This window comes from Boleophthalmus pectinirostris, unplaced genomic scaffold (assembly GCF_026225935.1).
Source record: "Boleophthalmus pectinirostris isolate CB_2022bp ecotype Guang Dong unplaced genomic scaffold, ASM2622593v1 HiC_scaffold_8, whole genome shotgun sequence".
Classification (NCBI taxonomy): Eukaryota; Metazoa; Chordata; class Actinopteri; order Gobiiformes; family Gobiidae; genus Boleophthalmus; species Boleophthalmus pectinirostris.
This window is the reverse complement of record NW_026571515.1, coordinates 19,352,238-19,367,492: the sequence shown is the minus strand read 5'-3', so window position 1 is coordinate 19,367,492 and position 15,255 is coordinate 19,352,238. Positions and strand designations below refer to the sequence as shown.

At 38.6% G+C, this 15,255-nt stretch overlaps 1 protein-coding gene across 1 annotated transcript in view; it reads left to right on the top strand.

Moving 5' to 3' along the window:
- Positions 1-15,255, top strand: part of chchd6a (coiled-coil-helix-coiled-coil-helix domain containing 6a) — a 70,606-nt gene that overhangs the window by 3,823 nt on the left and 51,528 nt on the right. The window lies entirely within an intron of this gene.

Here is a 15,255-nt window from a genome sequence, read left to right as displayed (position 1 = left end):
GTTTTACTTAAATGTTATTTATTCTAATTATTGAGTTTGGGAGCAAATTATTATTATTTTTTCATAGTAGCTTCTGATCTTTCAACTGCTTTTTAATGTCTGATGTCTAAATGTCTGATTTACGAAAATGTTTGCAGTTTTTAACCCACAGTTTTGTACCTTTACTCAAAATGATGTAGCACCTACCGCTGACCTCTTGGCGGAGCTGTTGTGTGAGCCTTCTCCTATACAGCCTTTCAACTTTTGTTCCCTGCACTTTGGCCTGCATCGATTTTCGCCGATAAACTGGCACAAAAGCACATTAATTTGCCCGTCTCCCAAACGTATCGGGTCAAGAGGTGATTTAGTTTCCCCAGCCTAAATCACACGTCTGCGCGTTTGACACAAGCGTAAATTGGCTCTCGGGGATTGCATTTGTAATTTCTATGGTAATACTTTTGCTTTTTTCTCCGTCTATCTCTCCCTTCTTTTTACAATTTTCTTCACCTAGCTCTTCTCCCATTCTGCCTTCTCCCCCTTTCATTCCCAGCCCATCACTCTTTCCTTCCGTACCCTGGAGACAGCATTATCAGTGCAGTGCAAGCGGTAAATTGCAGCCCGAGAGTTTGCTGGAGTTGGAGATAGGAGCGGTGCGGGGCTTGAGGTAATTGTTGGAAAGGGAGAGCTTGTTTTACACACCGGCCGGTCCTTTTTTTTTCTCAACACGTGATTCTCTTTTCCATTTTTTATTTCTGCGTCCACCTGCCACCTCCCGCGTATGGAGATGCAGGCTTATCTTGGGCACAGCACATTCCTAGTTCTAATAGCAAGCGGCTGGAGGGATGTCGTGAGTAGAATGACCAGTGGAGTATAAGACTGGACGCGCTAACGCTGAAGGGGGCTTGTAATTACAGCTGTGCGCGTGGCTACATATGTGCACTAAATGGAAGCACTATAAGCTATACAATGTCCACAAACTCCTGGACCAAACACTTACAATGTTGGCTTTCTTGGATAGAGATAAGAAATATACAAAGTCAGAACCACTGGGATTTTTCATAATGAGTGATTTCTAAACACTTTCCTGTCAACTGGACTAGAAATGCTGTATTGATGGATATAAGCGAGCCAATTACATGTGTGGTTTCAACCTTTAGTCAGTTCAGTCGTCCTCGGAGATCGAAGTTCTGACTTTTACAGAGTCCGAGAACATTTCAGAGACTGAGTTAGAAAATCCAACATGGCTGCGCTCTGTGTTTGGAAATAAAGAAACAGTTACAATGTTGATTGCACTTGTGCTATTTTCCCTTTAGTTGCTCCCTCTTGTCCACTTGCTTCTGTGAACCTGCTCCTTGCGCAGCCGTTGAGCCTCTGCAGTTACAAATGTGCTGTCATGCTCTATTATTCTAATGTTGCTAACATCAACACCGAGCTAATGTCAACAGAAGCAGAAATTCACTCTCAAACGTTGCTTTACTGTTGATGTTGTAACAATGTTCTGGTTATTAAATGAACTTAATTGGATCTGCATTTTGGCTGATATTTGCACTTTTGTAGTTTTTATTACTTGATTGAGACTTTGATGTAATACACTGATCACTGTTTTTCCAACTTGACAAATGGAATGCACATATGATATTTAACTTGGAGATTACGTCATTCTAAGATCCAAGTTTCCAAGATCCGAGTTTCCGACCACCGAGGTTGATGGGAACGCAGCACTGGAGCTATTGATGTCTCCAAGAAAGAAAACAATATAATAATAGGTTTGGAATAAGACAATACAGTAGGAGATGCATTTACCTTGTTGACATGTTTTAGCTGCTAGCTGCAAGCCATCTTCAGAACAGTTATTGTTTTGTTTTTTGTTGTTGTTTTTTTGTTTTTTTTATAATACTAATTTAAAAGTAATTTACAAGATTAGAATATTTGCGTGTTGCTGCTAGTGTTCAAAATCAAATGAGTTTTATTATCATCACTTTTCCTTAAAGCTTTGCCATCTGGATCCTTTCCTGAAATCTTGAGCAGTGCCTCTTGTTTGTATACAAACCCCGGAGGTGATCCTTCCATGACTCAAAGTGTGTTCTGAAGAGGTCAGCTGCCTGTGTGAGAGAGAGGAAGGAGGCGAAGGGCTAGCAGATGATGTGTGCTCCTCCATGCGATTAGGGGACAATTTTGTGCTCTACAACTTGAGTTCTTATGCTTTTCTTTGTGTTCAGTTTTGTGTTGTCAGTCTCGCTATACTGGTTGTCCTATATTGTGTATTACTATTATATAGTGTATTTTTAGTACCATTATTGATTCTTGTTTAGATGTGTTCTGCTTTTAATAATTGTTTTTATGTCAATACATATCTAGGTATCCATATTTTTGACAACCCTAGTACAGCTGCACACATTGAGTACAGGGCTATTAGCTGTGAGATTCAGTCTTGAATCCCTGAAGAAGAATCATCATCTTTTCTATCACTTTTTATTAGATCTAACAGTGTTTGAACAAAGACATGGGACTGATATTACAGCTTTACATGTAGTTTTATATTTGGCAGTTGTAATAAATGTAAAGAGATGACATCAAAGTAAAATGAGTTGGGGAAAAAGGAACAGTGAATAGCGGAAATTCAAGTATAACTGAGAAATAAGAGGTGACAGCTGATTAGGCTTGTGCCAGTAATTGGGAACAGGAAGATTTGAGGATGAAGAAGAAGCGACGGAGTTCTTTGAAGGGTAAAGAGGAAGAATAAAGCTGAGGCGTGGATGAATGGGACTCAAAGCGCTTCCTGTAATTCCAACAAGATGAAGAGGGAAGTGACATTTCCTGGAATGTCACAAGAGATGGAGGATGTGGCACTGGGAAAGTCAGCAGTGAGCAACCATGATGCTGTTTGTGGAAGGAATTAGATCAATTAGAACATGAATTAATCGAGTTGAGACGGCATTTGATCAGAGGCAAGAAAGCAAGGTTATATCAAGTGGCCTATGTGTCATTTGAACATTGCCTAAACTACACTATTTGGCACATGCTATGATGGGGAACTTATTCACTCACAATGGGCTGAGTACCCAAAACAAATACTGGAGCTGGTTGGGACGATAGGGCTAAAATATAAAGGCGTACAATTATAAAACATACAAATTTCACCTTTAGTTAGCACACAATGAAGGCACTCAACTAGAGATAGACACTGATATATGAGACGATATTTGTACTTTTTGGTGTATCAGTTACTAGCTTTAAATCTTCAGCAGAGGTCGATATTTTGTTTTTGGGGGTGAGTTTGTTGTAAATTTAAATTACACTATTTGGGGAAAATGATCAACATCAGCTCTAGAAATTGCCTCAAAAATATCAGCAGAGTTTATTGGTTATTGGTTTTGGATCCTAAACAATCCGTATCAGCATCAGCCATGAAACAAGCACATATTGGTTGATCTCTAGTGCTAAAATACAGGAATAAAAGTACAACTACCTCTAATTATGCTTATTTAATAGGTATAGGGCAAGATCTTGTGTGACCCCCCTTGTGTTTACATTTGGCACAGACAAAAAAAAAAAAAAAATGGTTAAAGGGTCTGTTACATCTCTTGAGAAGCCACAGTTTTAAAAAGCAGTGCTACAATGACAGCAAAAAAAAAAAAGACCAAAACTACCATTTTGCATAAATTATGTAAAAATCGTGCTTTGTTTCCTTCTCGTAGACCCAATCTCATGTCTCGTCTTGTGGGAAATGCGTTTTGTCTCACCTATTGCTCTGTACTCTATTCTACTGAAAATATGTGGAGGATTCTTGCTCATTGACATATATTGGTTCCTATCTACTGTCGGATATGAACTGAATGAAGGGTCGTGTAGGGTGACGGAGGACAAAACAAAAAGATAGAGGTGAGTAAGTGCTTCCGTCCGTCAGCATGAGCACAGTACAATACGCACAATAACACCACTGCTCTTCTCTATTCTTCCCTTTTTCTCTTTTTCCTGCTGAACCTTCTGATCCCTCCGCTCTCCCCCATCACCACCACCAAACTCCAGCCATCAGGCACACTGAATAGTCTTTGTTAATGGCAAATCTTCCACAGATTAATTTCAAAATGAGCGAGGAGCTAAAAGAATGGAAAGAAAGGAACTGAGGAGCTAAAGGGGATTTTCTCTTTTTCTAATGTGTTAATGGCCTTTGGCGCCAGCTCAAAGCAGGAAAAAAGGGTATAAGTCACATTAGCATATGGTACATTTCTCGCACGTTCTTTGTTCTCTACAACAATTAGCATGTCTGTTTTATTAGATGGCCTTTAACTTCCTGATGGAGCTGGATTTCTACAAAACACCTGACGCATGCTTCTATTATGGTTCCATTTCACTGTTATGCCTCCTGACTGATACATCACCACAAAACAACAACAAAAGAATCACTGTGTATATTGTAGGTATGGTCAATATGTTTTTTGTTTTTTTTTAAGGCAGGACCTGATGTTCGATATTTGGCCTGCTTTTGTCGACAATAACCGATTATTTGTTGATACAAATATATAGGTTTTTAAATCCACAGTAAGGCTCAAAAAAAACTTAACTTGAAGTGAAGTTCAGAAATGAACTTTGCACTTTTGTATTTCAAAATGTATTTAACTGGGATAAAAAATTATTTATTATGTTTGTGTAAACGTACAGCAATATAACACTCTTCTATTTGTGTTTTCAGCGCCACCCTCTGGCGATCAGTAGGGATTCACATAGTTACATTTGCAACTAGGTTTCATAGATACTTTTCTATAATCCCGGTGGGATTAGGCAGACTTTCTGACTGTGAAGTTGTGTCAGAGTAACCTGGCATTTTTCTGTTGTATTGTTTGTGTGCTTAAAGGTGCACTGTGTAATTTTTCTGGTGGAAAGTCCACTACCTGCTTTTTTCCATGAAGATCTTTTTACTTTATCTGAAATGTTTCACAGTATGACATTAAACCTTTCTATCATCATGGAAATCAAACCATGCCAAGTTATTGTTCAGATCTGTGGAGAGGCACATTCAGAATGCCTGTTTTTCTATGCATTTTTGAGCAATAAAGCCACCTGTTGTTGAATAAATGTAAGATAGATCTGTTTAATGCCATATTGTGGAACATTTGAAGCAAAGCAGTGACATATCCACAGAAGACATTGGCAGATCCCCAATCGAAAAGTTAGTGGGGAATATTTTTCTTTTTAGAACTATATAGTATTAAAAATCAGCAAAGACGTGATATTGAAGGAGATGATTCATATCTTCCTTGATATGACACTAGAGGGCAACAGAAGCATATTACATAGTTCAGATCTATTCCTTTTCTTCCCAGTCTCTCTGAGTGTGAATGTGGAGTGTGAAATTGTCTAATTGGGAATCTGGTCACATTTGTTATCTCGCAGGATCACCGTGTTCATCAACTCTCTCTGCGTTCAATGACCTTTCATTATCATGCCTTTAGTTTGATTTCTCAACAAGTGGTTTTTAGAGTGCAGAAAAATGATGTGATTTTCAAATACTCAAAAGTCAGGTATGAAGCTGGAACATGCCGTAAGCCAATTATCAAATTTTCACCTGACTTCAACAGCCTCCAAAAAGTAATTAGCAATTTTTTATTTTTCAACTTCAACCCAGGTTAAGCACTGAAAGTTATGCAGTAATGTCGAAGCAGTTTAAACTTATAAAGCTAAATGTGTTTAAATGTTTAATGTTTGTTTAAATGGCCTGTGTCATTTTTACTAGACACTTCTAGTAGGGCTGTAGTTGACTAAAGATATTCCTGGTTGACTATAGACATGTCTTGCTGCTAGATTAGTTGCCTAAAAAGGGGGCATGGCAAAAGCTCTCAAAACCATTATGTGTATCTATGTATTTGCCCGAACTCACAAGACTCCAAACTCACAAGACTATAACTACACGGGAGTCCATGCAAAAACAAATATTTATAGAGAAGAAAGTACTAGGAAGATATTCATTTATATGAAGACAGATTAAACTCTGCCTTTTTGCATATAAATAGCCCAAAAATACAAGATCTTCACCTCGCAACTTCAATTCACTTTTGTAACTTCTTTCTGCTGTTGTCCCCTAGAAATCTAAATAAAGGACTAGTAGTAATTTTGGTCGACTAAAACACCACTGACCAATTAATCACCTAAATGACTTAAGGACCACAGCCCTACAGTCTAGAGTAGTATTATCACCTTAAATGGAAAAAGTGGAATAGTATTTTAAAATATTTAGGCCAACATTTCATTTTTTTAAGTTAAGTTTGCTTTATTGAATGACGTGAAAGCCATTCTGGGAATACCCCACACTAGCCAATCTCAACCAATTCCATCTTACTCTTTCCATACCCATCCAATCGAAGGGACCAAAAGTCAACTGAGATCCCTGTGAGTCGTGTGTTCCCAGATGCAGCCACACTCCACTGCCTGATAGCAGTGGGATCCCTCCCGTTGGTTTGGAGGGCTTTTCAATGGGCCCCACTGGAGACCAAGCAGATGTTGGCTCTGATTGGACAAACCTCTTGTTTATACCTAAATCCATGTAATCAGCTGGAGCTTCAGTGCCAGCGGAGCAACAGAGACGTTTCTCATTGAAAGCCGAGTGGAACAGCTGCAGTTAGGCGCGCACCTGCCTTCTACGCACCAATAGGAGCGGGGTGCGCCGAGCCAGATGGGGACACGCTTCATTATAGGGATACATAGAAGGCGTTGAATGGCTTGATGTTTTCCCATGTACTTCTTTGACTGCTTATTTACGCAGACATATGGTAACACGCAGCTCTGAGCTATTTGTAAGAGTAAAAAAGATAAATGACTCACTCTATTGTCGACAAGTATTTTTATTTATCATATCTTCCCAGTTATTTTTCATAGAAATTGAATCAAATGTAAATGACTAAAATACAGCTATTCCAAAACACCTTATATTCAGACGTTGTATTCAAATGTATGGATATGAAATAGAATCCTTAAGTTCTGAAAAGTACATTCCACATTTATTCCACAAATATGTCATGTGAAAAACAAACAGAAATAAAGACTATTAGTACCTGTCCGATACTGCAGTGTGTGCATAAAAATAACAGTGAGGCCTGTAAAAAGATCATAAGAACACGCAGCTGAATAAAAAAGCCCATGTTAGCACTGTTGTCACGGAGTCTCTCAGATAATATGACCACCAGTTTAATGCAACAGCAGAGCCTCTACAGTTTGTAGCTGCATGGATGTTTGCTGTAACATAAGCCATAAGCATGAGATCTCAACAACATGTCCTCCTTCACATAAATACAGTAGCAGAGCTTTTGTCAATCCTGGCATTGTATCTGAAGAACCTTAAATTAAATGGAAACATTACACTTTTATTTTAACAAACTGTAACATCAAAGTACTCATCTTAAGAGCGGCTGGGTAGACCGAATGTTTCTTGTGGTATAACCACTATCCTCGACCCAAGTCTCTTCTCATTCGGCTGCTTCATCACAAGTAAATCCAGTCTCATCAGACCTCCATGACCTTGACCTCTTGCTCCACAGTCTAGTCTTTGTGATCAGAGCAAACTCAAGCCCCTCCATTTGCTTCATAAGTGGATTCTCTTAAGGCTACCCAGCTGGCCAAAATTCACTTTTTATAGCACGGGTGTGGAAATGATCTTTTCACTAAAAGTTGTTTTGCTGGTTATTACCATTTCTTTTTCCCTATTCCTGATTTTCTTTAACCATGTTTACTAACATGTGTTCATATCTTATAAACCATTTAGGATGCAGCCAACAATATTAGATATTGATCTAGATTTGTTTATTGTCTTTCATGCATCAAGAAGGCTGAGAAGGGAAGGCATCACTTTATAAAATTGTGTATGTGTGCATGTACCAATATGATACTGGGATTGAATATTTGGACCGATATTGACATGGATATTGGTTCCAAGACATCAGTTCAGTCAGTATCCCATTTTGGTCTATAAATTTATGCAATAAGATTTACTGAACAGCTTTGTCTCAAAACACCTTGTAATATTTTTTTCAAAGTTGTTCTGTACTCACTTTAAATAACAAATAACTTCTTATAAGTTACAAAACACTTTTGGATCGCTGTTTACCATTCACTATGTTTAAAAAAAGAAATACTATGTATTTTCAGTCTCTGCCCTAGTATATTGGGTATCAGCAGATACTTAAAGCCAAAGTATCAGCATTGTTATCAGAACAGAAAAAGCTAGATTGGTGCATCCCTAGCTGGTTATTAGCTTTCCTAATTTGTCTGTACTGTCTCATCTATTCAAACATTATTTGACTAAAATGCACGTGTTGACCTTTCATTTAGACTGTAAGTATAGATACACTCTGTACAAGCAGTTTACTTTCCCCTATTGAAACACCGTACACTATTTTCTCTTCGAGATATATCCATCAACCCTCAACATGCACTTTCCCATATAGAGTGACACATGTTTACAACAATAACAACTGGCCATGGAAATAGAAAAATCGAATGGGCCTTGGAGGGTTAAATGCAGAGTAGAATGCACAAGAGAGAGTGGAGGAGGAGGAGATGCAGTGAAATGACAGGCTGTGGAGATGTGGAGATGGCTGCAGAGTGGCATTGAAGGAAATGGAAGGAATGAGGTGAGAGGAGGAGGAGGGGGCTGGGGGTTGAGGTATAGATAAGGCAGCTGTTGTATCAGTAATTGTAATCTGCAAGAAGTGACATGGTTGCGCATGTAAAGCTATTAGGCTGCCAGTGTGTGCTGTTCTAAAGGTGGCTTCCCCTCGCCTCGCAGGCAGATAGTGGAGCTGAGGAAAGAAAATGGATCAACAAAGGTTTTACTCTGAACAAAACCAATCCATTCTGAAGCACTTGTACATTTGGATATGCCAGTCAACCAGCTGCACACCTCCACCTTCAGTTCCACAGTTTACGCTGCATTCAACACGGGGATAAAAATGATATTAGTGCTATCTATTTAACCAAGGCCAGGTTCAATAAATGTCCATAGGTGTGTTTCCCATAGATTTTGACTGTGGTGGCACACTTTATTTTAATATGAATTATTAATTAGATTTATGGAATGTAAATGTCAGTTACTGCCTATATTTAATCTTCAAACACTCATTTTTGGCCAGTATAGTCATTGTTTATGACACAATGAGCAACAAAGTCTAATTTTGTTATATCAATGTTTAGTCCAATTTATTTTAGACGAGGTGCCAAAGAGCCACTGGGGAGACGCAACACAGGCGCATTAAACTAGCAGTGATCCCAGACTGAACCAGGAGGACTGAACTAGGACTAAAATAGGACTAAACCAGGACTTAACCAAAAATGAACCAGGACTAAGTGTCGGGACAGGCCCAGAGGTGCACCCGCGTAGGCTGTCGGGTGACCGCAGGTGAAAGGACTCAGCTATCTTTACCTACTCTAAGGGGAAGCTCACAGTCACCCAATTTGAAAACCCCTGTTTTAGACTATGGGGACCAACGTATTCTCCTAGGAAACACTGTTCAAAAACAAGATGCCTTACAAAAATCTATTTGACTAGCAGGAGAAGATTCAAATCTAGATCTAGAGATCATTTGTTTGTCAACAGAGCAGATTCATGCAATGTAATAAAATAAGTTATGAGGCTAAATTAACATTAGTGAGTGGGATACGTCTTAATGACCCATACGTATTAAATGCAGGTGAGTGCGTAAATGACGAGAAGAAATGTCTCAAACTTCAGTAGCCGGACATCCACTCATACCTGATTGATGCAACTAACCCTGCCCCCTAGGAGAGACTGAAATCTGCTGAAAGCCTACAAGACACTGGCATGATACAAGACAGGACAGTGGCTCTTTCTGCAGGAGATGTGCGCAGTAGAGCGTGAAGTGACATAGTCTGATAATCCCTCTATATTGTCAGTTAAGCGAGCAGAGAGGAATTTCTTTTGTGCTTTTATTTTATTAGGGTCAAAAAGTCCAAACCCGGTTCAAGTTGAGTCCACAGAGAGTCCAATTTGTCCAGGTCTGATTTGAAATCCAAGTGAAGTCCTATCAAGGGACAGGTTCAGGTTGAGCTTTGAAGTCTGACTTTAAAAGAAAAACCCAAAACATGCAATAAATAAAATGCATGACAACCAGACCAAACAACAATCCACCAGAAAGAATGAGCGGACAGACTACCAGATATGGTCCCACTCTTCCTCCCTGGATCTGCCTGCCTGTAATTATCAGATTATTACGGAGTGTTAATTTATTGGCTTGCTGGGAGCTATGTGTTAAATAAACGGGGTAGAGTAAATAAAGTGAGGGGGAGAGAGCGTAATGGGAAAACAGACTGGTGCTGTCGCGATCAGATGGTTACACGCAGTCTGCCCACAGGGACGAATCACAGGCATGTAGTGTATTCATCCATCCAAGACACAGCAGAGAGCCACACACTGGAGTTACAGGGCACAGTGGTCTTCACATTTCTTCTATGTACTGTTACTTTGAATGTTTTTCAGATATAGCAGTCAAAACACTGAGATTATCATTTTGTGATTGTACCAGATAAACTATAAGTGACTTTGTTTGTGTTGTCAGTGATCCACTTTTTACATTTGCTTTACTTTACAGGCATCAATGCATATTTTTATTTTTTATAAATAATACGCAACATGAATAAAAGCGGCTAAAAGTCATATATGGTCAATGCAGTTTAATTCTGTATACGTTGTAACTTTCACATAGGAGTCATCTGCAATCTACAGTGAATTTTCTGTGAACATAAAAAATGATTGATTTTCAATCTTTACATTTCTGTGGTAAACATGTCATCACTTGTTTGGGCTCCTCCTTTCTCATTCAGCACACACTACTTTGCAACTCCTTCTAAACAGACAGTTCACACCCAGTGCTTTGAACTGACTTCATTTATATTCACAGTAGCCTGAAGCTGAAAGAAATGATAACACATTTGTAAGCTAATCTTCTGCTAGCTTGTAGCTAGCAGCTGTTGTATTCAATTATGAGCCTTCTTAATAACAGCAGCTTTTCTGCACTGCTTACATTGGAGATTTGTATTGACTCTCCCCTCATTTTCACCTGCTGTTTCTTATTCTAGTTTTCTTTCAATTAGATTTAAAAAGAATCTTGCTTAACTTGATATATGTCTTTGCTAAAGGTAATGTTACAGTCATCTGTATCAAAAGAAAAACAGGTTTGCTTTGAAAGTTCATTTGTTGTTTGTTTAAATGTTTGAAGAGTTTGTATCTCTTCAAACTGAAATTTAAATAACTATGCTAATTTGCTGACATACCCAACTCCCTCATCTAATCTGTCAAGTCAAAGCCTGTTTACTTGACAGCCATTTCTATCTCTAACTATGAAAAATCCTTAAAATGTGTGAAAATAAAAATGAACTTTGCATTTTGCGGGAACATTGAGCTGTGGGGACTTACAGATGACCACACTGGGGAATCTGAATCTCTACTACTCCAATTTAAACAGGTTTTCCAAAATGCATGTAAAAATGTGAGCTTCTTTTTGGGGATCATGAGTCTTAATTTCCCAAATGGCACAATCACAACTGGAGAACTCTGTCTATGTTGTCATGAGAACTGCTGCAGCACACTCTGTGACAGTGCAAGGAGAGGCATTCAACTGCACCTGGCAAGAAACAACCAGAGACATTTTATAGATGTGTGTGTGATTTTAAATCAGCAGTCACGCAAATTATGGTCCCTGAGTCTCCGACTCTTTAACAGGTCAAAAACAAAAATACTGGAGCTTTGATCTGTTGAATTGCGCCGGCCAGAAAGGCAAATAACTTATAAGCAACTGTGGTTAGTTAATATGAGAGACAATACGAAAAAAAAACAAAAAAACATTTCCCTTTGTAATGTGAATCAGTAATCGATATATATGGTTTTTAATCCCCTTTTTCCAAATAATGTTTAATTACTCATTACTAGTAATTTAGAAGAAAACACTTCAATAGCAGTTTACCTCTGAAATCTAAATGAGTATCATGTTACATTCCTTAGGTATTTTAGCAGGTCTTTAACATATTATTGTATCTCTAGTAGTCAGCATGGTGTAATCATGAGTTTAGGAGTGATTCAGTGTAGAGAAGGTTTTAACAGTGGTCAAATACAGTGTCCAGATGACCACTGTCTCAAGTGAACTCTAGTAGTTGTGAGTCTAGGTACAAAATGATTACAGGTACAATAAAGAGTACCTCAACCTTAACTTTAACCAATATCCTTGGTCATGCTGTAGTTGTGTACATTCATAATATATTCCAGAGCTCTATCATATACTTAATCTTGTCCCAACACTTGAAAATGTACTGTGATTTGTTGTCATCCCTGCTGCGGTATGTTAATCCTCCAATCACAACAGAACATTGCGAGTGAATGTAGTGTCACGCCTGGCTGCCTCTTATCTAGTGTGGCCCCAGACCGGTCCCTGGAGGAACACCCGGGGAGTCATCAGATTCATTCGGCACTGTCTCCACCAAGCCGCAAATTAAACCTGGACCCACATAAAGGGGCTCGCACCAAACAGAGCTTTTTTAATTAAATTCACTCTCTCTTCCTAATCCCCACCAAACTGGAGCAGATAGCAGTCTAACATAAAGCTAACACACACTTTCCTCTTGTTGTTCATTAGCATGCTGCCGTGGTAGCTCTCACCTCTCCCATCAAACCCCCTCTTCTCTTTGTCTTCCCTCGGTTAAGGTCTGTTTATGAAGCCCTGGCGATGTGCTCTGATTTGATTTGCCGTTCAGCAGCCTTTGATAATTATGATGAATCGTCTTCTCAATTCGTGTTCTTTGGCTGGAGGAAGAGACATGCTTTCAATAGAGGTTTTTATAAGGTCCTGTTGTTCATATTATGGTCTTTGTTATACTACATCTGAAATGACACAGCTCAGATGCATAAATTGTGTAAAAGAAGAAAAATCCATGTAAAAAAACAACTCAAAGCTACACTCTCTTGTGTAACATAAAATAGTGATCATTTACTTTGACAACCCAGTATTGCACACTTTAAATCTATGCAAGTATAAAAATACCAACAAATGCAAAAACATTTTTAATACTAATTATGTAAGAAAAGCAGTAAAAAGCAGAAAACTTAAAAAGCATATTTCGTCCTCTCCCCTCCTGTTTGAGAAAACTGTTTTAGTTTCTCTTGGCAAGACACTTAAGACACTTACTTGTACGGATGCACCAATTCAGCTTTCTCAGTTCTGATATCAATATATATCTTGACTTATTTATTTCCTTAAAACACAGTTATCACCATCCAATTGTGTGATGCTACTGTCATTTAGCTTTCAAACACTGAAGAGCTTTGTACGAATAAAAGTTCAAACGTTATGAGATGCTGTAGACCAAGATCAGCCTGTAAATACTCTTATTACATCTAATTAAAGGCCCAGCCACGGTATCGCCTTAACCAATACCATGGAATATCATGAAGTATGCATCTGGTTTGCCTTAAATATATCCATCCTTAAAATTAAAAGACAGTTAATGTTTTCAGCCTCCCTGTGCTTTCTCATCATTTTGTGTTGTACCCTCAGAACTACGACAACTGTGCTCGCGGTAATATTGATTGGCATTAATTTGCAGAGCAGCAGATGTGTACGATGTGGCACCTGACTAGTTCAGGGGAGTGTGTGACAGACTGCCACTCTCTAATCCACTCTGCTCCACCAACTGAACTTTGTCACATGAAACACAAACTATTCAAACATGTCAACACTCATTTAAGAGAGGCCTGTTACTTTGTATAAGCTCCCAGAGATGAAACGGCAGATGTTGACAGTAGAACTCTGTATTAATTATAGATTTAGTCTCAATACTCACCTACATAATAAAATATTGTCATCAAGTGTCGTCTGGGACCTGTTATTTGTCTCATCAGAAGTCTTATTTATCAGTGTCAAAACTTTCACACCAAGCATCACCTAAGAAAGTGTTTGGCTTTTGATTTAAATAGGACTGCTGCATTGCTCTAACAATTTCTAACCAAAATAAGGGCAAAATATGCATACAATTTATGCTAAATAGTCAAACACTAGAACTGCAGAGGAGCCCTGCGTACTGTCATACTCAGATGTGCCATTGGTTGATCAAGGTAATGCCCTCACTTGTTGTACATTGTGATCCAGAATGCTCTTTTAAATTTGACATTTTCTAATGACCTTATTCCATCCTGCCCACTTTTGTCTGTAAATGCTTCTTCACTGCACATTTTTGTGATGGAACTTCCAGTTAAGCGGGAATCCCATACATTTAAATGAAGAATTTGAGAAAAGTTTTGCTGCTAAAACTATGATATAAAGTAGACTGATTTGTGTAAAATGTTCAATGTTCAGGTGACCAAGAGGTCAACACTGCACTGATTCTCTAGGAGGCTTTAAAATGGCTGCATAATCCATATAGAACTTCTTTGCTGTCAAGATTGGCAGCCTTATGCAAAATATAATACAACCAGAATGACGATAGCGGTGCCCACGGCAATGTCTGGAATAAGGTCAACTGAGTCACAAGCCTTTTAGCCATATTTTATTCTGAAATTGTGAATAAATATTTTTTTATTAACTGCAATCTCCCACAATTCGAACAATCCCTCTTTGCAAATAACAAGTAGCTGACCTGTTTTGCACTTAACCAAAAGTTTCCAAATTCTTATTTTTGCACAAACCGTTTTAAGCCCATCTCTTCCTCCCATCTTTTGAAGTTTATTTTTTTAAACTGACAAAGCTGCCTGTAGGTGTGGGTGGTTATCGTGCCTTCTTTATCTGCGCCTTCTTCACAGCACTCCTCTGACCTTTGTGACGATTGTTGCGCTGATACACACACAAAACTCCAAAAGTGCACTGGTCCTTGGGCTCTTATAATAAAGGTTAATAGAAAAGTATTTTTCATGTTTTTTCTATGGCATTCAAAGCGGCATTTCAACATTGATGAGTTTAAAGTGAGTTGGAGCGCTTTCAGACTGACAGCCTTGAGTGTAATTAGTTGCTTTCACTCAGTGTGCTCTTTAGCTGCCTGACACGTTCCCTAATACAATAATGTATGTACTATTCTACATTTTGCTTGTTTATTCTTACCGCTAATTACTGTATTCTGTTTCCTCTGTCCAGACTGCAGATGAGTTAGAAGTAATGGTAAGATACTTTCTCAACTACCTTCATTGTCATTTCATCTACGATGGCCCAGATGGTAGAAAATACAAAGTCGTAACACTTGAGCTGTAGTTTTGTAACATAGCCTGGTGTCTGTAAAATGTTTGGACTG